The sequence below is a fragment of the Hemitrygon akajei genome, chromosome 10 (assembly GCF_048418815.1).
Source record: "Hemitrygon akajei chromosome 10, sHemAka1.3, whole genome shotgun sequence".
In the NCBI taxonomy this organism is placed as follows: Eukaryota; Metazoa; Chordata; class Chondrichthyes; order Myliobatiformes; family Dasyatidae; genus Hemitrygon; species Hemitrygon akajei.
Genome location: NC_133133.1, coordinates 70743045 through 70766054, shown reverse-complemented (window position 1 = coordinate 70766054; position 23010 = coordinate 70743045). Strand labels below are relative to the sequence as shown.

At 40.8% G+C, this 23010-nt stretch overlaps 1 protein-coding gene across 6 annotated transcripts in view; it reads left to right on the top strand.

The window, feature by feature from the left end:
• The window catches only part of elf1 (E74-like ETS transcription factor 1), a 291232-nt gene that overhangs the window by 94800 nt on the left and 173422 nt on the right, over positions 1 to 23010 (top strand). The window contains exons 1-2 of one of the 6 annotated variants that reach the window (XM_073058423.1): positions 15363 to 15456; positions 15858 to 15950. The exons of 2 other annotated variants lie outside the window; for them this stretch is intronic. The gene's annotated coding sequence lies outside the window, so the exon portion shown is untranslated. Of the gene's footprint in view, positions 1 to 15362; positions 15457 to 15646; positions 15951 to 23010 lie in introns of those variants that run through there. 3 more of the 6 variants (XM_073058424.1, XM_073058426.1, XM_073058422.1) reach the window with 3 other exon arrangements.

Genomic DNA, 23010 nt, shown 5'->3' with positions numbered 1-23010 from the left:
AGGTACAGTGGGAAACTTTGTTTTTTTTTGCATGGCATCCATACAGATCCTTTTGTCACATCAGTACATTGAAGCCTTAATTAATAGTAGAATGCAGAATATAGTGTCCTAGTTGTAGAGACATTGCAGAGCGGGCCATAAGGTGGAGGCCATGACAAAGAAGATTCCGCATTCAAGACTCCATCTTATCCTGCAAGAAGTATATTCAATAGTCTAATAACAGCAGGGTAGAAGTTGTCTTTGAGCCTATTGGTAGTTGCTTTCAGGCTTGTATTTTCTATCCAGTGGGAGGGGGAAGAAGACAGAATGTCCGGTGTGGGGTTGGTGGCCTTTGATGATGTTGACTGCTTTACTGAAGTAGTGAGAAGTGTAGAGAGAGTCTGTGGAGAGAATGCTGGTGTCCATGATGTGATGAACTATGTCCACAGCTCTCTGCGGGTTTCTTGTGCTCACAGGCAGAGCAATTGCCATACCAGGCCCTGATACATCCAGATAGGATGCTTTCTAAGGTGCATCTGTAAAAAGTGGTGAGAATCAGTGGAGACATGCTGAATTTCATTAGCCTCCGGAAGAAGTAGTGGGGCTTATGTACTTTCTTAGCCATGGCGTCAGTGTAGTTGGACCAGGACAGGCTATTGTTGATATCACTTTAGGAACTTGAAGCTGTCTACAGTCTTGACCTCCATGTCATTGATGTGAACAGCAGCTTGTGCACTGCCCCACTTCCTGAGGTCAATAACCAGCTCTTCATTTTGTTGACACTGAGGGGAAAGGTTGTTGTCATAACACCATGTTACTAAGATGTCCATCTCTTTCCTGTCCTCTGACTCATCATTATTTGAGGTTCAGCCCACTTGGTCATGTAGCTGGAGTTAGAGCAGATTCTGGCCATGCATTCTTGAGTGTGAAAGGAATAAATTAGGGTATTGAGGACTCAACCATGTGGAGAACCAGTGCTAAGGATAATTTTGGTGGAGGTTTTAAGTATTTAAAATATCATGATAGGAGAGGTAAATAATCATTTTGGTTGATCAGCTTAATTGACAAGATGGAGTGATTTCAAAACTAATCTGTCTGATACAATTCAGGTGAAATTTCAAGTCACAAATTCTACTACATGTGTAAAATAACTATTAATATGTAGAGAAACTTATCAGCTATTATTTACAGAAAAAAAATCTCATTTACAATGTGAAACATCAGGCAATCTATTTTCTTAGTGGCTGGGGAAGGATTGTTAGCCTAGACATCCTGGAAAGTACAGCTCTGATAATTCTGTGGGATCGCTGATAAGTACCATTGCTTCTGAATCCTAGCTTCTCCAGCAAACTAAAATTGCTTTCTCCAACACTAAATCTAAAAATATTGTCACGTGTATTATATTATAAGGGTGGATTGTGTGACTTGCTTTGTTGACCTTATGTAGTAGCTCCCCTCCAGGAAAGTGTCTGATCCTCACTGACCACGACTGTTTTGATTGTCTGTGACACACGGATGTACGAAATAACGATTCAGTTGATATTCACACATTGGTATTATTCCTGTTGTTGATGCAAAAGGGGCACCTCTGGTTCAGAATCGGGTTTATCACTAGCATAAGTTGTGATTTTTCTTTTGTTTTGCAGCAGCATTACAGTGCAATACATAAATCATTATAAGTTGCGATAAGAAATATATATAAAAAAGCAGTGCAAAAAGTAAGGTAGAGTTCATGGGTTTATGGTCTGTTCAGAAATCTGATGGCAGAGAGGAAGAAGCTGTTCCTAAAATACTGAGTATGTATCTTTAGGCTCCTGTACCCCCTCCCTGATGGTAGCATTGAGAAGAGGGTACAGGAGCCTAAAGACACACTAGGTGATATAGGAACAGCTTCTACCCAACCCCACCTCCCCATCAAAGGGGAATCAGAGAGCTATCGGTTTAGAATAATTCCATTCTGGTCCTTAAGATGAGTTCTAAGGCTCTGACTTGGGTGTATCCATGAGCAATAAACCAGAACATTTTGTAGGCTTACTTTCTAGTTTGTCTTTTGCTGATGTTTTTTTATTTATTCAAGGGATGCAGTCTTCACAGACTGAGCCAGCATTTAATTTCCCATCCCTATTTGCCTTTGAGAAGGCAGTAGTGAGCTGCTGTCTTGAACCGCTACAGTCCTTAAGGTGTGAATACACCCAAACAAGAATCCCAGGGTTTTGGCCAAGCAGCAATATATTTCCAACTTTATGGTGAACTTTTGCAGAAATGTCACGTGGCTGAAATAATGGATGTCTAGCCACCTCAGTCATTTTGGTTTGCTCTGAATGTTATCAACCAGTGGAGGGTTTCACCCATTATCCTACTGACTGCTGCTTAGCCAGGGTTCTTTGATGTCTTCATTGATCAAATGCTGCTCTGGTATCAAGGCCAGTTGCTGTCACTGGCCTGTTTGTGTAACATTAATGTTGGAGTGGGAAATAAGAGACTGCAGAATCTGGAATCTTGAGCAAAATTAAACTAAACTGCTGAATGAACGCAGCAGGTCAGGCAGTACCTATGAAGGCAAAGACATGTGCTGACATTTCAGATTGAGTTTCCACATCAGGACTTTGGTGAGGCAAAGAATCCAGAATGAAGAGTCTAATAACTGAACACCTGGAAGTGAGTGATAGGATTGAACAGAGTCTACACGGTCTCATGAAGGGAAAATCATGTTTGATTGAATAGAGACATTTTCCCAGAGGGTGGAAATGGCTAATACGAGGGAGCATAATTTTAAGGTGACCGGATGAAAGTATAGGAGGATGCTAGAGGCACGCTTGTTTACACAGGTAGTAGTAAGTGCACCGCTGGGGAGGTGGTTGCGGTAGATATATCAGGGACATTTTAGCAATTCTTAGATAGGCACATGGGTGATAGAAGAATGATGAGCTATGTAGGAGGGAAGGTTTAGATTGATCTTAGAGTAGATTAAAAGATCAGGACTGAAGGACCGATACTATGCTGTCACGTTCTATGTTGAAGTTCATTGATGAATAGGTGAAGTAGGATCACTGGATGTAGCATATTTAGATTTGAGAGACAGTTTAATAAGATTATGCACAGGGCATTGGTCAGGAAGATGAGACAAATGGAGTTGAGGGTAAACTTCTGATATCGATAGGGGATTGTTTATTGGCTAGAAAGCAAATCTTGGGAATAAATATATTTTTTCTCTTGTTGGCTGGCTGTGACTAGCGGTGTACCATAGGGATCAATGTTTGGGCACAAGCTATTTATGATCTACGTCAAGGATCTGGCTGAGCAGTTCAAACAACATTTTTCCAATTTTTCTATTGCTGCAAAACTAGGTGGGACTGTGTCTCTGAAGAAGGTTGTACAGAGGCTTCAAGGAAAGAAGAAAAACCTGAATTAGTGAGCAAGAACAAGGCACATGCAATATATGGAAAAGTGTGAAGCTATCTAATTCGAGACATTATAGAGTAAAACAGAATATTTTTAAATGCAAAGAGTTTGACAAGCATTAAAAGCTCAAGGGGATCTGGGACATTGCAAAAGGCACTGAAAGTGAAAAAAATAATGCTGATGTTAGATGGTGTATTGGCCTTTATTACAAGAAGATTTAACTATAGGAAATAACTTGCTCTAATTGTATAGGGTCCACATTAGGGTATACTGTTGTGTATAATTTTGGCCTCCTTTCTAAGATAAATGATATGCATGCGATGGAGGGAATGCAGGGAAGATTCAGTGGAGTGGTTGCAGAGATGCAGGGAGATTTGACACATAAGGAAAAATTGAATAGATGAGATCAATTTTCTCCAGAACTTCAAAGGAAAGAGGAGAGATCTGTTTGGGAGTTACAGAATTATGGAGGACTTGGCAAGGCATAGCTGGTTGAGCCACTTCCTCACAGCACCAGAGGCCTGGTTTCAATCTTGACCACAGGTACTGTCTGGTGCAGAATTTTCACATTCTCACTGTGTGGGTTTTCGTCCACATTCTCAAAGACACATTACTTCTGTTGGCTGAGGTAAATTGGCCGTAGGCCTAGTTTGTATGTGAGTGGCAGTGTCTGGGGATGGGGGAGGGTGTTCATGAGAATGTAGTGCGAGTGTAAGTAGGTGATTGATGGGCAGTAGGCCAAAGGGTCTGCTTCCACATTGTGCCACTCTCCTATTCAGTCATTTCCACTGCCACCCATTTCCTCCCACAGTCCAAAGATGTACCAGTTGTTCGGTTAATTGGTCATTGTAAATTGTCCCTTAATTAGGCTAAAATTAAACTGGGGGATTGCTATGCGGCATAGCTCGAAGGGCCGGAATGGCTGACTCCTCCATGCTGTAACTTGCTGAATTAATTAATTAATTAATTACTGTCGCTGCAGGGAGGACATGTCCCCAGACTAAAGCCTAGGAGTCTTAGAACAAGGGGTGTCCTTGTACATAGGATTGTCATTTGGAAAACCTTTGGAGTTCTGTACCATGAAGGGCAATGGAGGCTCAGTCATGGAGTAATTTAAGATATAGTTCAATAGATTTCTGGATATTAAGGGAGTTGAATGACAAAGGGAAAATGATGATCAGGTTGAAGGTCATTCATGAAGGTGATGAATGGCAGAGTGGGTTCAAAGGGCAAAATCCTTCTATTTCTTGTGTTCTTACAATAAGAACATAGAAGCAGCATAGGAAAAGGCCTTGCAGCCCATGATCATGGTACCAACCACAATGCCAAATTTTAAACTAATTCCATCTCGTGATGTGGGGAGTTGTACAGTCAGTATAAAGATTTTACATTTTCCATTAATGATCCCAAGTTTGTAAATATAATCAAATACAGCGTTAATTGTTTACCAGGATCAATCTGATTATTGCACAGTTTAATAATGGGAGCTGTTTCTACACTTTCCCTGGCTGATTGTTTTTATATATCAGTAATCTTTTGTGCAAGGAAGAAACCTTTGACCTCCTAATTCATAGCTGATATGTGTAATTTTACACCTGTTCTGTTTGAATCTGCTGTTGAGTGAGTTTGAGAAACTTTTTGGGAGGTAATGTAAGTATGCACTAAGCAGTACTGGACCTACTCCAAGGTGTAACATAGCCAAACATGCATGATACTTATATCAAGATTCATAATGGGTGTGTCTTATTATAATACAGGAGCTGTTTGGCACCTCTAGTAATGAGGACTGAGAATACTTTAATTACACCAGGGATTTTAATGGAGAAGATGATCATGGGTAACTTCTGTACAATCAACCACGGTTACTTCAGATCATATTATCTATTCACATATTTGTATACTTATTATGATGTAGAAGGAGGCCATTCCATCTATCCAGGCAATGACATCTCCCAGAGAAATTCACCATTTATGACATGGATCATTCATATTTTTAATAAAATGTTAAACATTGAAGATTTAACATTTAATTGGAAATATGAATGAGGTATGAATAGGACTTAAAGGATCCCAGCATGAAACTATATGCCGGGACTTTTTACATCTATTCTTCTCTTTGGGTGGATATAAAAAAAATCCCAGAATATGGTTTCAAAGTAGGGCAAGATCTTTTTTTTTTTACATATTGTACAGTATTTATTCCTCAACCAACTTTGCTAGTGTAGGTTATCTGGCTGTTGGTGGGAGCTTGCTTTGCACAATGGCTGCTACCCTTTTCAGTTCCAACAACCAGATTTAATGAGATACTGTCAGTGATCTGTGCCAAGGTTGTGAAGGTTGGAATGTAAATAATTCCTCCTTTCTCTGGGCTCCTTTCACGTTAGACTTGGATCTGATCAGATTCTCATGATCTATGTGCTCTCTATGTATTAAGTCTTTGCAAAATTTTGCCCTTTGACTTTATAATTATTGAAATAAAATGGACTGGGATGAACTCAACAGCTCCAGAAGCATTTGGTTTGCCTTCCTTTGGTTTCACATTGTCTGAGAAGCAGCTTATTGTTAGTGGCACAGCTGACAGATTTCCTTTTTAGGTCTTCTATCTACAATCTTGCATCAGTAGGAGTGCATCAACAGTTGCTTTCTCCAGCCCCTCCTCTTGCTCATCATTGCAGCAATTTACCAGTTCCGCGCAGGGCCAAGTATGCTGCAAGTCCTCTTCAGCATAGGTGTTTGAACAAAATACCATAAGTGCTGAAAATCTGAAATAAAATAGAAGGTGCTGGAAATACTCGGCAGCTTGGGAAAGCCTCCACGGTGAGAAAAACAGTTCATGGTTTGGATTGATGACCTTTTATTGGACCTGATCTGAGAATTTCTAGCATTTTTGTTTCACTGACCAGACATCCACTTTTTACTAATGACATTTCCTTTGGAGAAAGTCAGTGATGGACCTGAAGATTAGAGAGGGTTTCTGTTTGATCCCAGACTTGATTTTAAAGTTTGCACTATGAAGTACTTAATTTCAAGGACCAGTCTTGGAATGTCCCTGTGGCACTTACTGACTCTGAAGCTGTTTATTCATGTTGTTAATGTGTAAATAGACCTTGCAAACTCTTCTCTAGCCTTGTATCCCTTTTGCCAATCAACTTCCCAGCTCTTAGCTTCATCCCTCCCCCTCCTCCTATCATTTCAGGTTCCCCCCTCTCCCACTTTCAAATCTGTTACCATCTCTTCTTTCCGTTAGTCCTGACAAAGGGTCTCGACCCGAAACGTCGACTGTACTTCTTCCGATAGATGCTGCCTGGCCTGCTGCATTCCATCAGCATTTTGTGTGCGTTGCTTGTTATTGTGTGCTATGTGTTTTTGACCCTGGTTTGAAGAACCGTTGTCTCATTTCTATATATGTTACATACATGTCTGTAGTTCAATGACAATTAATTTCATTTAACTTGACTTGAATACTACAACATGGAAACAGATTCTTCAGTCTGTCGTCTTTGCCAGCTGTTGAGTACCACCTATATTAATCCCAGTTTCCAGCACTCAGTCTGTGGCCTTCTCCATCAAGTTCTCATCCGAATATCTTCTGCAATGTTCTCAGCAGCTGCCTTCATTTCTCTCTCTGGCACAAAGGGCTGCACTAACTCTGTAAAGTGAAAGGGTGACAGCCTTCTATGGCTTGAATAGAAGTTCCCCTGTGTGATTCCTCCAGCTTGACTGCAAGGTACCTTCTCATTTATAAAATAATGCTTTTGTCCTTAGCCACTGCTTGGTGGTAGTATGGTAAGCTGAGCATAATTGAAGCTTCCACGTTCAATCATTGCACAGGTGACAGCCTCCCTCCAACCCCTTCTTTTGTAGGTTGTACTTTCATAATCACCAAGTCTAAACCTGTACAAATCACCTGGAGAAAGACAGATTGGTCCATTCTGGGCAATCTTTCAGATCTGTAAACTGCTTAGTAGTGAGTTCTCTCTGAATTAATAAAACTGGTGCTTTGGCTTTGGAACTTTCTGTTTGGAAGTCCCACTTTATTGTTGAGAGTAGCAGAGAATTTATAACACCTTGGTTTGAGATGTTATTGTCTCTGACAAGGTTAGGATTTATTGCCATGGCTGATTTCTCTTTAGGCTGAGGACATGAGCTGGCTCACTGGCAGAATAATGTTTGTGACCAAATGCCTTGCAAATTGCATTTGTGCCATTAATGCGTCATTCTTGAAACAACCAGCTGAAACTCCAGAGTTGTGACTAAATCTAAATTAAATTGAAGTTTTCTAATTTGATAAATACTCAGTGGAAGCTGGCGGTAAAATAGCTTAATTGCAAAGACATCACAGGTCCATTCTGCCGGCAACGGTGGTGGAGGTGGGTACGATAGGGTCTTTTAAGAGATTTCTGGATAGGTACATGGAGCTTAGAAAAATAGAGGGCTATAGGCAAGCCTAGTAATTTCTAAGGTAGGGATATGTTCCGCACAACTTTGTGGGTTGAAGGGCCTGTATTGTGCTGTAGGTTTTCTATGTTTCTATTCCAAGTGAGTAGATATTAATAGGCATGCAGCGCATGTGTACGGGAGTGGATCAGCTGCAGTTAACAAAATTGCATTTCTTTCTATCTGCAACAACTTGATCTGATGTTACCTTGTGCCTCAGCTGTGGAGGTCGGCCTAAACAGTGAGGGGTGTAAAATCGTTCTGTGGACTCACTCTAATAGTCTACTGTGAACTAAAATATTTCTGGGGTGATGCCATAAAAATTTAATTGAATACTGATCACTATCAAGGGAGAGGGATCTTGCTGCAAGATTTTGTGAAGATTGGCAAATTACCTCAAAGTTGCTTGTGTGTATGATGTGGACTAACACATAAAGAATGGGTGTGCTGTGATGCTTACTGTCAGGCACTGTTAATTAAGTTGAATGTGGGAGTCACTGACAGAGAAATAGGTCTGAACAATGAGTTGAAGGAGACCTGCTTGTTTAAATTTGTGGTAATAGAGCTCAGTGATGGAAGCAAATGTGGCAAAGTTCCCTTTAAGTTATGCTTTTAACATTCACTGTAGGTTTTCTTTGGCACCATCCTCATCACATCTCTATACAGTCAGGATTTTGGCCTTTCCTTTAAACAGCTGGGTGTGAGTCATGGAAACCCTCCAAACCTATTTCCCATGCTGACTCAAACCTTGGAGTCCTGACGTTTATGACTGAAGCTCAGATTCTTCCCTCATGTGCCTCCATCCTGCAACCTCCAGACCATCAGCACAATGGTTGTTCATTTACTTGGCCTGATGTGTAGGGTAAGTGCTAGGATCTGGGGAAAGTTCATGAGAACATGGGGAGAAAAATATGGGACTCATGTAGGTTCTGTTACAGGTTCTGTTCTGGGACCAACATGTAAGTGCCACCACAAAAAAGGCATGAAGGAACCCTACTTTCTTAGGAGTTTGCATAGATTTGGCATGTCACAAAAAACTTCTATCTATATACACAGTGGAGAGTATCATAACTGGTTGCATCATGACCTGGTCCGGACACACCAATGCCCAGGAATGGAAAAGACTACTGAATGTGGTTGGTGCAGTCCAGTCCATCAAAGACAATGCCCTCCCCACTGTTAAGAACTTTCATATGGAGCTCTGCCACAAAAAGGCAGCAACCATCATCAAAGACCCCACCATTCCGACCTTGCTTTTTCCGACTACCAGGAGGTACAGAAGCCTTAGTCCCACACCACCAGGTTCAGGAACGGATATTACCCTACAGGGATCGAGCTCCTGAACCAGTGCGGATAACTTCACTCACCATAACTCTGAACTGATCCTACAACCTACAAAATCAGCTGAAGAATTTATCAGTTGTAGAAGTCATTCACTTTCAAGAACTCCTTACAACTTACACTCTGTGTTTTTTTATTTGCACAATTTGTCTTCTTTTGCACTTTGGTTGTTTGTCAGTCATTATTTCTGTATAGTTGTTCATAAATTTTGTTGTATTTCTTTATTTTCCTGTAAATTCTTGCAAGAATATGAATCACAAGGTATATACATTCTTAGTTAATAAATTTTACTCTGAACTCTGTGAACTTTGTCCACTTGTGCCAAATACCTAGAGTTTTATGAATAACAGAACTTTGTAGGGGCAGGTCTATGCACAAACAATGCCTTCAGTGCATCAGCTGTGTAACAAATATTTCTTACTGAGGAAGGATTTCTAAGCTAATGCTATATTTTGCTTTTGCTACATACTTGTACAGAGCGAGGGATATAGACCTAGAAGACATGTTCAGACTCACCATTTATAGGCCTTTCATCAAATTGGAAGTTGAATAGCCAAGAAATGCCAACATTTTATGATATAGAAACTGAATACATCAAGAACAGGAACTTGTGGCCCCATTTTATTCCAATCTCCCTTGCAAGAAACTGGCTTGATTGGGTTGGCTAATTCGTTAGCAAATGAAAAAGCGTGTTGGGCGTCAGCTGGGTGGCCAGTAGAATCCTATTAGCTTCCTGCAAGGTAAGTAATATTTAAAACTTACAGCATTTTTAAAGTGCAGTTCAAAATACAGAATTGTTGTCTTTTGTGAGTGTTTTTGAAGTGTTTTTGAAACACTTTTGAAGTGTTGTCTCTATTAAATCTTTTTGTTTATTCTCTGTTTCTGAAGCAGGGTTTTGCTGCTGTTCCTAGACTGATTTGTTAGTTGGCCTAACACCATTTCCTGACTGCAGGTAAATTAAAACACTGAAACAGAGCTATTACTCACAGTGCAAGTTCCTTTACTTTCCCTGTTGGACAGCATCTCAACTTTGTTTGTAACGGATCATAACTGGAAGATTAAAATCAGCAGCAGGAATTCTGGAACAAGAATTTGAGGAACGAATCCCCGAAACCCATGTTCTATTCTTCAATGGTGAAATATAATCTAGAAAGGACATGAATCAAACCAATGTCCAGTAATGGAGTCATTGTAGACAGCTGGTATTTCCAAAGCAGTTATAAGAGCCAGTCTAAACTGTAATGGCTGCTTTTCTGAATGAGGAAGATGAAGATATTGGAAATGTGAAGAACGGAATATTTTAGCAAATGAGAATATCTGCAGATGCTGGAAATCCAAAGCAACACACACAAAATGCTGGAGAAACTCAGCAGGCCAGGCAGCATCTGTGAAAAAAAGTAAACAGTGGATTTTTTTGTGCTGAGACCCTTCATCAGGACTCAATATTTTAACTCTGTGCATGGGATTTAACACAGAGATGTTCTGTTGTGATGGACAGTGACGGCCCAGCATTATCCTATTGCGTTGTTGTTCTGGCCTTGCCTGAATGAAGGACACTATGGATCTTTTGAGATGGAGAAGTAACATTTTGTATATCTTGAATTCAAATTCAGCCGCATCTTCTATCTTGGGCACTGGAGAGATGCTCGTGGAGAATATGTATTGCCTAATTGGTTCATGGTAAACAAAGCTGCCTACTGAAGTAGGCACTTCACCCAGAGAAACTTGTTATAGTTGGAGTGGGAAATGGAAGATTCATACTGGTTCAGTAAAGTTGATGTTTAGAGGTTGGGATCAAGCTGAGCTGGGCAGGAAAGCAATGGTTTTCATTGTTAGCAGTTTTTCTTGTACTGAGTATCATAGCATCAAATTATCCTAGAGGTGAAATTCTACCTCTAAGATGTTTGTATATAAGTTATGTTAATCTCATGAAATCTTCTGCAGGATCATGCTCTGGGAGCCTGGGAAGTGAAGTTTGATATTCAAACTCGGAGAAGCACAATTGGTAGAACTGCTGCCTTTTGGCTCCAGCAACACAGCTTCAATCTTGAACTCTTCAGTGCTGCCTTTCTGAAGTTTGTTCAGCAGTCTCTTTTTCCTAAAGGTATGAAGCTGAACTGTCCTTAGTAAGCCTAAGTGAGCAGTAGAATCGGGTGGAATGATGTAGAGGTCCATGCGAGTTGGGAAGTCAACGCCTAATGTCAAACCTATGATCAGCATCATGGGTGAAGTCTGAAGTTGGAGGCCTAATGTCTATGAGTCTGAGCATTCGGGGACCAGGACAGGAGGCCTGCCCTGGGGTTGGAGGGCTGCCTAGGTCTGAGTGAGTGGCTGGGTGGGTAGGTAGAAGCGCAGGAGGGATGGGGAATGGGCTTGTTTTGCTGTTACTGTCTTGTTGTTGCTGTTTTTTTAATGTGGTGACACTGCAGGCAGTCCCCATCACATCCTGGTTGTTAATGGAAATGGCGCATTCCACTGTATGTTTTGATGTATGTGTGAATTTGAATAAATCTGAATTTGATGAGGATATGGGGAATATACAGTAGGATAAGTATCAGGTTATTGTCAATGGGTGTGTGATGGTCAATGAAGACTCGGAGGGTTGTTTCCATGTTTTATGACTCTTTATTTTAGTGGCTTATTCCACCATTCAGTTCAGTTTGGCTGATCTATTTTGCAACTCTGTTTGTCTTAGTTCTATAGTCCTTGTATCCATTATTTTGTAAAAGTTTATCAATCACATCTCGAAAATTTAAGCTGACTTAACGGTTGTACATAATATTTTGAGGGAAAGACTGAATTTCATTTGGTTCATGCAATGAACTATTTCCTACCACCTCTAATTTCCTGGTGGGCTCCCTACTCTGTGTAGCAATTCAACCACAGGAAATACTTACTCCATATCTACTCTATCTAGTCTTTTTATCATATTAAAACACCTCTATCCGTTCATCCCTTGAATAACTACACTTGAGATAATAAAAAGCATACGTGTAAACTTCCTAATTTAGCACACTATGTCTTGACGCCATTTTGGTGAACATCTACCATAACCATCCGACAGAAAGATATCATGAGGTGTGGTGCCTAGAACAGAACATACTACTGCAAACACAACCTTTATTTATTGGTGCTTGTAGTAGAAGACTTAATTAGGAATCAAATGATTCACTATTATGTGATACAGTGTTTCTAATGTTTTAATAAAACCCAGGCATTTTTGAGGAGAGAATTATCAAACTTAATTGCAGTCTTTTGTAAAGCCTTATTCGGAAGGTGGTTTAGCTAGCTCGAATCTGCCAGTACAGCTTGTGGAAAACATTAACCTAAGCCAAGAGCACCATTTTTTTGAGGCAAGAGTCAGAATGTTGGTCTTCTGAGATGACAATTTTTCACCTTCCAACACACTTCAGTCAGGACACAGTAAAACAGGGGTTCCCACCTTTATTATTCCTTGGACCCCTACCATTAACTGAGGGGTCCGTGAACCCCAGGCTGAGAACCCCTGCAGCAAAGTCTGGCTGATGAATAGTCCTTTCAGCAGCACATCACCTCTTTGAATAGCCATGATGGCTTAGATGATGGCATATATGTTGTCTGTAACTCTATTTTCCCATGTTCCCTCTGTCCTCCTTGATTTGATACCAGCAAAGTATGCCGACCTGTAACAAGATCTATATAGGTAGATATATGGCAATTAATATCATGCCATATAAGTGCAAGGCAATGTCCTTCCCCAATAAGAAAGAACCTAAACATTTACCTTTTTATATAGTATCAACCTATTCAAATTCTTTCATATCCTGGAGTCATCATTAAATAGCAACTTATTAAGAACATCTGAACAAATACTTTGGCTTCAAATGTGGGTCAGACATTTGGTATTCTGCAGTGAGTTACACATCTCCTGACGTTAGCACCCTTGTAGCACCTACAATCCATAAGACAGGAATGTAACATAGGGTTGTCTTATCTTGCTTGGTTGACCACAACGAGAACCAGACTGGTAGCACACAGTTTGCCCTGAGGACAAAGCAAGCCCTGATCTGGTGCCAACATTAACCATCTCTTACTCACTCCACCACCAATGCTCAATGGCACCCCCATTTACAAGATGCACTGCAGTGACTTTCAATAGCTCCCTTAACAGCACTTCCCAAAACTGTGACCTGTACTTTCTGAAAAGGACCAAATCAGCAGATCCAAGTTTTAAAAAGTCACTGTTTCCCTTGTAGTCAAATGTAGCACTTGGAAGCCTAAATGTTTTAAGCACCAGTGTGTAACAATCCTTGAATTTCTTCTGTGAGAGCATTGGAGAAGTGCCTTCACCATATCAGCAGTGCTTCAAGAAAATGGCTCGCTACTGCATTTTCTAGGTTTCTAATTGCATTAATTGCATTAAAGGACATTAATTGCATACCTTGCCACAGATAACCATATCCTATGTGTGAATTAAAAACCAAACAAGAGAAAATCTGAAGCTGCTGGAAATCCGAGCCACACACACAAAATACTGGAGAAACTTAGAAGGCTAGGCAGCATCTATGGAAAAAAAGACAGTTGAAGTTTTGGGCCAAAACCTTTCGGCAGGACTGGAGAAAAAAAGCTGAGGAGTCCGTTTGAAAGGTGGGGGGATCCATGGCCTCTTCCACAATTGGGACAAGGGCACACTTAGGCTGGAGAAACAACAACTTGTATTCCATTTGGGTAACCTCCAACCTGATGGCATGAACATTGATTTCTTAAACTTCCAGTAATGCCTCCCACTCCACTTCACCATTTCCCATCCCCTTGTCCCTCTCTCGTGTTATCTCCTTGCTCACCCATTGCCTCCCTCTGGTGCTCCTCCCCTCCCTTTTTTTCTTCTATAGCCTTCTGTCTCTTTCAACTTCTTAGCTCTTTGCTTCATCTCTTCCCTTCCCAGTTTCACCTGTCACCTGGCGTTTCTCTCTCCCCAACCCCCACCTTTCAAATCCACTCAGCCTTTTTTCTTCAGTTCAGCTGAAGGGTTTTGGCCTGAAACGTCAACTGTATTTTTTTCCCATAGATGCTGTCTGGCCTGCTGAGTTCCTCCAGCATTTTGTGTGTGTGTGTGTGTTGTGAATTAAAAAAGCCTTGTTGAAACTGAACTGATAACTTTGGATGACTTTGAAGCTCAGGTCATTCACCACCATACCTGAAGCCTGGAACATCACATTTCATGGCTTAGAGGTCTAATGACATGCAGGTCTTCCCCAGATTATCATACCCCTCTTGTGGACAGTCTGTACGTATGAACAAGACCAGCAGGATGGATTTGTCGATTGCTGCAAAGCTGCAGACATCCCCTGCCATGTGGGAATTCTGTTTATGGCAACGTCTGAATGGTTGTGTTAAACATGCTGATTTAAATATATGTAGCCCTTGCTACATACACCAAGCAGCCACAGTTCCACCTTGCGAACCATTTGGGTTATGAACAGCTCTCAGTAGTAGAACCCTGTTGTAAAGTGGCGAGTAGCTGTAATTGCTGTGGGCTGGCTGGAAAATGAGGGCTTTTGCAGCACTTTAAAGGGATGTCACTACGCCATGAATGGTCCCGAGCCTGGCTGCAAAAGGAGGGCTAGCAACCCCATCCCAGAAAAACCCGGTGCTTCAGAAACGCCAACAGAAGCTCCAAAGATCTCAGCGCTGGGAGAGGAAGGTTTTTTGAAGATGGGCTATACCTGGGGATAATTTGAAAGGCTAGCCCAGGACAGAGGACTCTGGTGAGTTGCTATTGGCAGCCTATGCCCCAGTAGGTTTGATGGGCTAAGAAGAAGAAGAGAGGGATAAACATGGTCCTTATCAATACACTAAAGGGAATGTAGAGGGGTATTAACACCATACAACAGAATAATTAGATTCCAACTTTTCTCTAATCCTAATCTTGAAACACCAGCTACTATAACTCAAAACATTGAAAGCTTTCATGCTGTTTTCTTTACCCACTTTGTCAGTAGATATGAATTTTTTTGTTTATATCACAAACACCTATAACCTGTAGTTACAGACACATTGCAATATTAGCAGAGAGCACTGCCCCTTTAAGAGGCTTTGCCCTGCTGTCATATCTTATTGCTGCCACTCCCTTCATATGTATTTTTTAAATAATTTCAACTTGACGACGAGGGGTGGGTGGAACGAGAAAGAGAGTTGAGCAATTTTGAGCACATGCAGTGACGCTTGAACAAGCCAATAGAAAGAGTGAGGGGAAGAGAGAGAGAGAGTGAGAGCGAGAGGCTGTTGTCATCTGCACTTGTTGGGCCTGAAATTCAGGTATGCCCAGGCTTTTTATTTTTCAACTGGCTCCCAGTTGCCGTGTGTCACTGAGAAATGTCATCCCCCTCACCTGCAGGAATTTGCATAAAAAGCCGTGAGCAACCATTGGGTGACTGATGTGCGTAGGCGTACCTCACCCAGAACTGGCTTCCTTCTATGTATGCACGTCTAGTGTGCCTGTGCGTGAGTCATAGTGAAACAGCATGCAGAGGCAGTTGAACTTGTAGTTCTTCTTTTCCTCATTCAGCCATTTCTGTCAGCCATCAACAAACTGAAAAGAAACTTTTTGGACAAAGAGGAAAAAGAGTTTTAAAAGAGGAACTGCTTAACTTCCCTGTTTGGTGTTGTGAGACAGTGTGGAGTAGGGTTTCACATCTCGTTGTTCTGCTGTTTCACAGGTGTGGTTTCTTTACGATTGACTGGAATTTTATTTGCCTGCACAAACAGATACATGGATACAAGCAGCGGCATGGAACTCTCTGCCTCCTGAGGTAACTGATCACTTGAAGTAACAGATCAGACTCCTTGTGTACTGTCCAAAAGAAGGGTTTTAGCATAAAATCTGGTTTAGCATTCACTGTTACGCGTTGTGTAGAAACTTCAGTTGTTTGGTTGTACTGGTCTCTACTGACAGCCTATGTTCCCATAATCTTGCTTGTTAACCATTAAGCCATTGTGCTGCTGTGTTTAGAACAGAGGGAACCCAGAGATGGGTGTTCTTTCAGCAGATTCTCTCTTCTTGGTGAATGGCATGATGCTTTATTGTGTTCTCGGGTCCAAATATTCCACTTCTTTGAAACAGGGAGGGAAAGGAGTATTTGACGCTTTGTTTGGTATTGGTTTGGATCACATTTTGTTTAACTTGCTTATTTGCTCTGCCAACCTTCGTGGCTCCCCATTTGGCCTCACCGCACCCTGCTGTAGTCCATTTCACTCCCTTTCCAAGTCAGCTCCACTCAGCATTTTGGTTGCTAGTGGTACCAGATGATCGATATCAAATCATTGTCCCGAGACAGAAAATGGGTGCATTTACATCCCTCTCTGGTTCCCTCCCTTTCTCCAGTTAGGATTCATTTTGGACCTGTGTTTTATCTAGCTCATCATTGGGTTTTGGAAAGCCTCTTTCCAAACTGATTTTATTCCTATTTCCAGAGATGGAATTCTGACTCAAAGGTATTGCAGGAAACATACAGAGAACCATTTGTGCAATAATAGGACTGCAAAGAGACGTTATTTCCATATCTTTCATCCATATAATTCTTCCACTAGTGCCGTCATAGGTAGTGGGTGTATTTGGGATGGTTTGTTTGCTTACAGTTATCACCTGACCTTACTGAAAGCTCCATATTGTTGGCAGTGGATATATGAAAGGTGCTTGCTGCTAATAGAGACTAATCAAGAGAAGCTGATTCCAAGTCCATTGAAAGACCGAACTGATGATTTTGATTTAACCTTTGAGTGGAGTTCATGTATCATTGAACTGCAGGATCCCAAAACAGTTGAAGCTGTTTTAAGTATGAATACAGTAGATTCTGGTTAATTGGTACACATCAGGACCAGTACTTTTTGGCCCAATTAAGTGGCTACCCCAATTAGTTGAAGTTTCATGAAAATAGTTTAAAAAGATATAAAAATGATAAAGTACTAATTAACTGAATAACAAATATATTTAAATGAAATACAGAACAAATTGGAACACTAACAATGCTGCTGCAGTACTATAAAATGCTGGCTTTTATACATGTTGGCTTTTATAACAAGAGGAATTGAGTATAGGAGTAAAGAGGTCCTTCTGCAGCTGTACAGGGCCCTGGTGAGACCCCACCTGGAGTATTGTGTGCAGTTTTGGTCTCCAAATTTGAGGAAGGACATTCTTGCTATTGAGGGAGTGCAGCGTAGGTTCACAAGGTTAATTCCTGAAATGGCGGGACTGAAAGATTGGAGCGACTGGGCTTGTATACACTGGAATTTAGAAGGATGAGAGGGGATCTGATTGAAACATATAAGATTATTAAGGGATTGGACACGCTGGAGGCAGGAAGCATGTTCCCGCTGATGGGTGAGTCCAGAACTAGAGGCCACAGTTTAAGAATAAGGGATAGGCCATTTAGAACAGAGATGCGGAAAAACTTTTTCACCCAGTGAGTGGTGGATATGTGGAATGCTCTGCCCCAGAAGGCAGTGGAGGCCAAGTCTCTGGATGCATTCAAGAGAGAGTTAGATAGAGCTCTTATAGATAGCGGGGTCAAGGGATATGGGGAGAGGGCAGGAACGGGGTACTGATTGTGTATGATCAGCCACGATCACAGTGAATGGCGGTGCTGGCTAGAAGGGCCGAATGGCCTACTCCTGCACCTACTGTCTATTGTCTATTGTCTAAAACTGTAGTTCCTAATAGTTGTTGATGGGGGAATTCATCAGGGTGTACGCTGTCATGTTCTTTTGACTGTAAACAAACAAAATCAGCACAGACACCAAGTGCAGATAATGGACTGCCTTCATACAATGCTTTCAATGTTTGCATCCTCCATATCTTGATTTTCATTGTAACATTCAAGATTGTTGTTGATACATTCAAATTCTTCATAGTTCCTAACTTTTTGAAGAAGTGAAATAGTTTCATTTTCACTCTTGACTGCTTTTGGCATCTCCACGCCTGAATGCTTGAAACTGCAGTGAGCAAAACAGTTCAAAATTGTCTCATTGCTTCTCTCCAGCTACCAGTAATAAAAATCACAGCTTTAGGAACTCAAGCATACACAACTCACACTATTTAAAAATTGTTTGCTCTAAGCACGGTGTAGTGTCTAACGGCCACACAAGTGCATGTGATTGATGTGAGTTAAAAACTTCGGCAACAGTCTCCTGCATAGTGTCCCAAATAAATTAAAGGAATCCTGGCTATTTTCTTGATTAGTTTTTGTTCTTTAAGTGCTGTCCCAAAAAGAAACAATTGCCCCAATTCTGAAATCCATTGTATATGTTGTATTATGTTTTTGTTGCAAAGGCAATTCTTGCTTCTGTTTTTAGTGTTCTGCAGTCTGACTCTGGAAAATAGATGCCATGGAGTTTTTAACAACTTGTGATCCTTTTGTGTGGGTGTGGTGCTGCAGGTGGTTATAACCTTCAGGTACCATGGCATAGTTAACAAGTGAACCTTTATGTATGAATTGGCAGCCTGGTAAATATGAGTAATTCTACAGTCAAGTTGGATCACCCAAACGTAACTTTTCAGCTGTTTCTTCATACTCCTGTCTCTTTTCCATGCTGCCTCCACCTTTATCATCAACTCCATGTACAAGGAGCTTAAGGAGTACTGCCCCAAGTTTACACTGTTCACTCAGCCATCTCTTCTACCACCATATATCCCTTGTCTATTTGGCAAAACTTTCTTCAGACTGCCCCACTCTAGCTGTCTTCTTACCATTCTTTAGATCAATTACAGCACCACTCATCCATCTGACTTCCTCTCATCCCACTAAATTAACAGTTGCTCCCTAGACTCAGTCCAACCAACGTGGTGAAAGATTCTCTTTATAAACTGGCACCTCTTTTTTAAAACCTCTGTTATGGCTGTGGTTTTAAATAAAACCCTCCTTTTTCCCTTTAAGCTCCAGTTCTAAGCTCCATTTTCTCAAAAGTTATCAGTTAGGTTGAGGCTTCCAGTCCAGGGCCCTTGGAGTATTTTGAATTTTTCGCATCATGATTCCTCTTCCCTGTACTTGATAAACTGAAAAGAATGTGAGATAATATAACCTATCAAAAACATTATTCATTGAAACAATCCATTATCTATTCCAGATGAAAGCTGGCCACAGTCAGTTCTAAACATGCCACCACCTCCTTCTTGTCAACCAATACAAAAGGTTTGGATCAGTTTATTCCAGTTGAATGCAGGACAGCTCTAATGCCTTTGTCTTTGGTTCTTCACTTCCATTCCTATCTAAGCACAGTTTACATCCTATGTAACCTATCTGACATTTTGTTTTCCATCCATCAGATGGATTCTCTCCTTCATTGGTCTGCCACTTTCAAATCTTCCTCACAGCTGTGTAGCTGGAATTTTATTCTTACCTTTGTACCTTCTGACTGTAGAAGAATTGTCCTGGTCAGCACTGCCACTCTTGGCATTTGGTAACTGGTAATCTTGCATTTATTTAGAACTCTGCCATCTCTTCTCATATTCTGTCCTGAGCCAAATCTTGTGCACCCCACCATGCCTTTCCTTGCTAACGTCCAACTCTATTTCAAGATTCTCACTCTTCTTAGCAGCTCCTTGTACAGCAGGTCAGTCAGTCCCATTTGCCAGGACATTCTCTAAAGGCCAGCAAATGATTTTGTCTCAATTGACTGCCCAATTCCTTTCATTCCACTGAAAATGAAAAAAAATGCAAATGCTTGAACTCTGAAATGGTAACAGAAAATGTTGCAAACATTCTGCAGACCAGTCAGTGTCCGTGGAATGAGAAATGGTAAATGGTTGGGTCAAAGTCTCTTTGTCCCTTTCCTCAATAGTGTACTGCAAGGCAGATGTGGATGGTGGATGTGAATTCTAGATCAAGTGTTTAATGTCTTTGTTTCTGTCAAAACAGCATTAAATAAACAAAAGAATAGATTGGAATGATCACACATTTCAAAAGGAACAGGATCAGTGTAGGCCATTTCACCCTCTAGTTTCATCGGCCATTCAACAAGATCGTGGGTGATCCAATCAGTCTCAGCACACTTTTGCTGTTATCCTTGACTCTCATTTAGTTTAAATGTCTGACAACCTTTGCTTTGATTAAAGTCAATGTCACCACCTCCACAGTTCTCTGGGACAGAGAATTCCAAAGATTCACAACTTTCTGAACAAAAATAAATTGCTCATCATCTCCATTTTAATTAGGTGTTCTAAAACTATCCTGAACCATCCTCAATGCCCAATTCCTTGAGACTCCATTGTGTTCAGGGTCAAAAGGATTAATCTATCTTCAGACATTAATTCTTCATCTTAGGAGAGATAGAACCAAGTGAATTTCGACTGCGCTGCCTCCATTGCAAGTGTATCCTTCCTTAAATATGGAGACCAAAATTTCCAGATGCTCTCTTACCTACCGTGGAGGAGGTGATGTTGACTTTAATCAAAGCAAAGGCTGTCAGACATTTGAACTAAATGGGGGTGTCAAGGGGTAGAGTGAGGTGTGCTGATTAGATCAGCCATGATCTTGTTGAATGGCAGATGAAACTTGCGGGCTAAATGGCCTACTCTGAATCAACGCTTTGCTTCTTCATTGCTCCATACTCCTTACCATAAAGCCAAACATGCCATTAGCCTTGCCAGTAGCTTGTTACCTATAACTTCTTGTGCTTCTCAGTTCCCTGGGTCTTCTGGTATGACATCATTTTATAACATTTGAATTATTTATTTTTCATTGTTTCTTCAAAAGTGGGTAACATCATATTTTTCTGCATTAGAGACCATCTACCAATTCCTTGCCCATTCAATTAACCTATCAACATCCCTTTACAAGATATTTTACATACCTCTCGTAACTTCTTAACACACCTACAGTATGTTTGTATTATCAGCAAATTTTCTAAAATACACAGCATCCTCTCACCTCAATCATTATTATAGATCATCGAGAATTGAGGCCCCAAGACTGATCCCTTACGACCTTACTAATTACTGACTGCTAATCTCAAAATGGTCCATTTATTCCAGCTCTTTTTTCTCATAGTTAGCCACACACTTACCCTGCCAATACAGAATACCTTAACCTTGTGCATGCTTATCTTGTGGAGTGGCCATTTATGTGACATCGTTATCAAATGCTCTCTGGAAATCCAAATACACTACCTCCACTGGTTCTGCTTTACTCACTCACTTTGTTAAATCCTCAATTCAACAAAGGTGTCAACCAAGATTTCCCTTTTTATAAATTATTTCTACTTATTGAGTATTTAATCACTACTTAAATTTAAAATGAGGTACTTACATGGTTATCATTTATTAACCAAAACCTGGGTGGCATCACTCTACTCTTCGAGTACCAATTTATGTCTTTCAACATAGGGGTGAAAGCAAGCATGGTCTCAGGGAGAATGGCTTTATTTTCCAGTGGCTGAGATTCTGGTTTGCAGCTTTTATGCACTTGTATAAAATTCCTCAGTGAATTATTTTACACTTCAGTTAACTGAATAAATAAGTTAACGGTTTTCTAAAAATAAAGTTTTAAAATGTTAAATAGATTGTACATCAAGTTCATTGCTGATTGTGTGCTGCCCTCTTAAAACAGATTTTGTGAAACTAAGTAGGCTGTAGATATCCATGATTGCAAAATGTTGCGCAGATGTAGGGTATCCTTTCATCCATCTGCCCAGGAATTGGATGGAGGGATTGCATTTTAAATGTTTTCTTGTTCATGCCAGTTGGATTTGTGAGCAAAATCTGTTCTGCATGAGGCTTTAAATGAATGTCAGTCATTAATGTAAAACAACAGTTGTCACAGCCCTGATGGGCAAGTACACCATTTGATATCGAACTGATCAGGTGTCCCAAGGACTTAACCCTGTTCTGTGTAAACTTTGCTGATATCAGCCAATGCGGCATTGCATTGGCCTCTACTTCCAGGTAAGGGAGTGGGTGAGAATGCCAAAGCAGGTTTCTACTTAGCTAAACGGAACAATCACTGCTAGAAAGTTGAGAAAGAACTTGTTATTTAATTGGCCCACCCAGACCTGTGACTCAGCGCTGTTGCGTTCAGTGCTTCGGATAGCTTGATGATTTCTGAACTGGAACCAATGTTGAATTTTGATTCAATGAAAAAGAAAGAAAGGTGCAGGTGATGGTGGAAGAAGAAGACTAATTTTCAAGTTCCTTGTTATTAATGGCATACATGCACAGGGTATAAATGCCAGGAAAGTGAGATTTTTGTAGCAACAGCACAATTCATTACATGATAGGGACAACCATAACCTAACATAAATTTAAATTAACATAACTGAATAAATAAACATGGCAACATTAGTGCAAGATAGACTGACAGAAGAAGGTATAAAGTCTGAGGTATTAAGGTATTTCAGGTCGACCTTAACCTAATGGCAGTGGGGAAGAAACTGTTGTTCAACCTTATGATGTAGATCTACAGGCTCCTTTATTTCTTGCTTGATGGCAACACAAAGGAGAGGGCATGGCCTAGATGGTGGGATTCCTTGACATTGGATGCTGTCTTCCTGATACGTTGCCCCTGGTGGGGAGAGCTGTACCCATGATAAAACTGGCTGAGTTCACCACTTTGTACCCTCTTGTGTAACCATGCTTTGGAGGTCCCACACAGTAGAGAAAGAGCGATGAGGTACTGGAAGTTGTGTCAATGCAGGCTGAAGAGCTGTTGCTAAGGTTTTACAGGAAATGGATGTATATTAAGTTTACTTCTCTTGTCAATGGTTATAGGAGAAGCACAATGTTCCACCCCTTGTTGTGGTTGTCCCTGGTCTTTTATTTTAGAAGCAAAATGCTGATTGTTCAGACTGAAATTATTTTTTTGCAAAATTACCTATTAATTT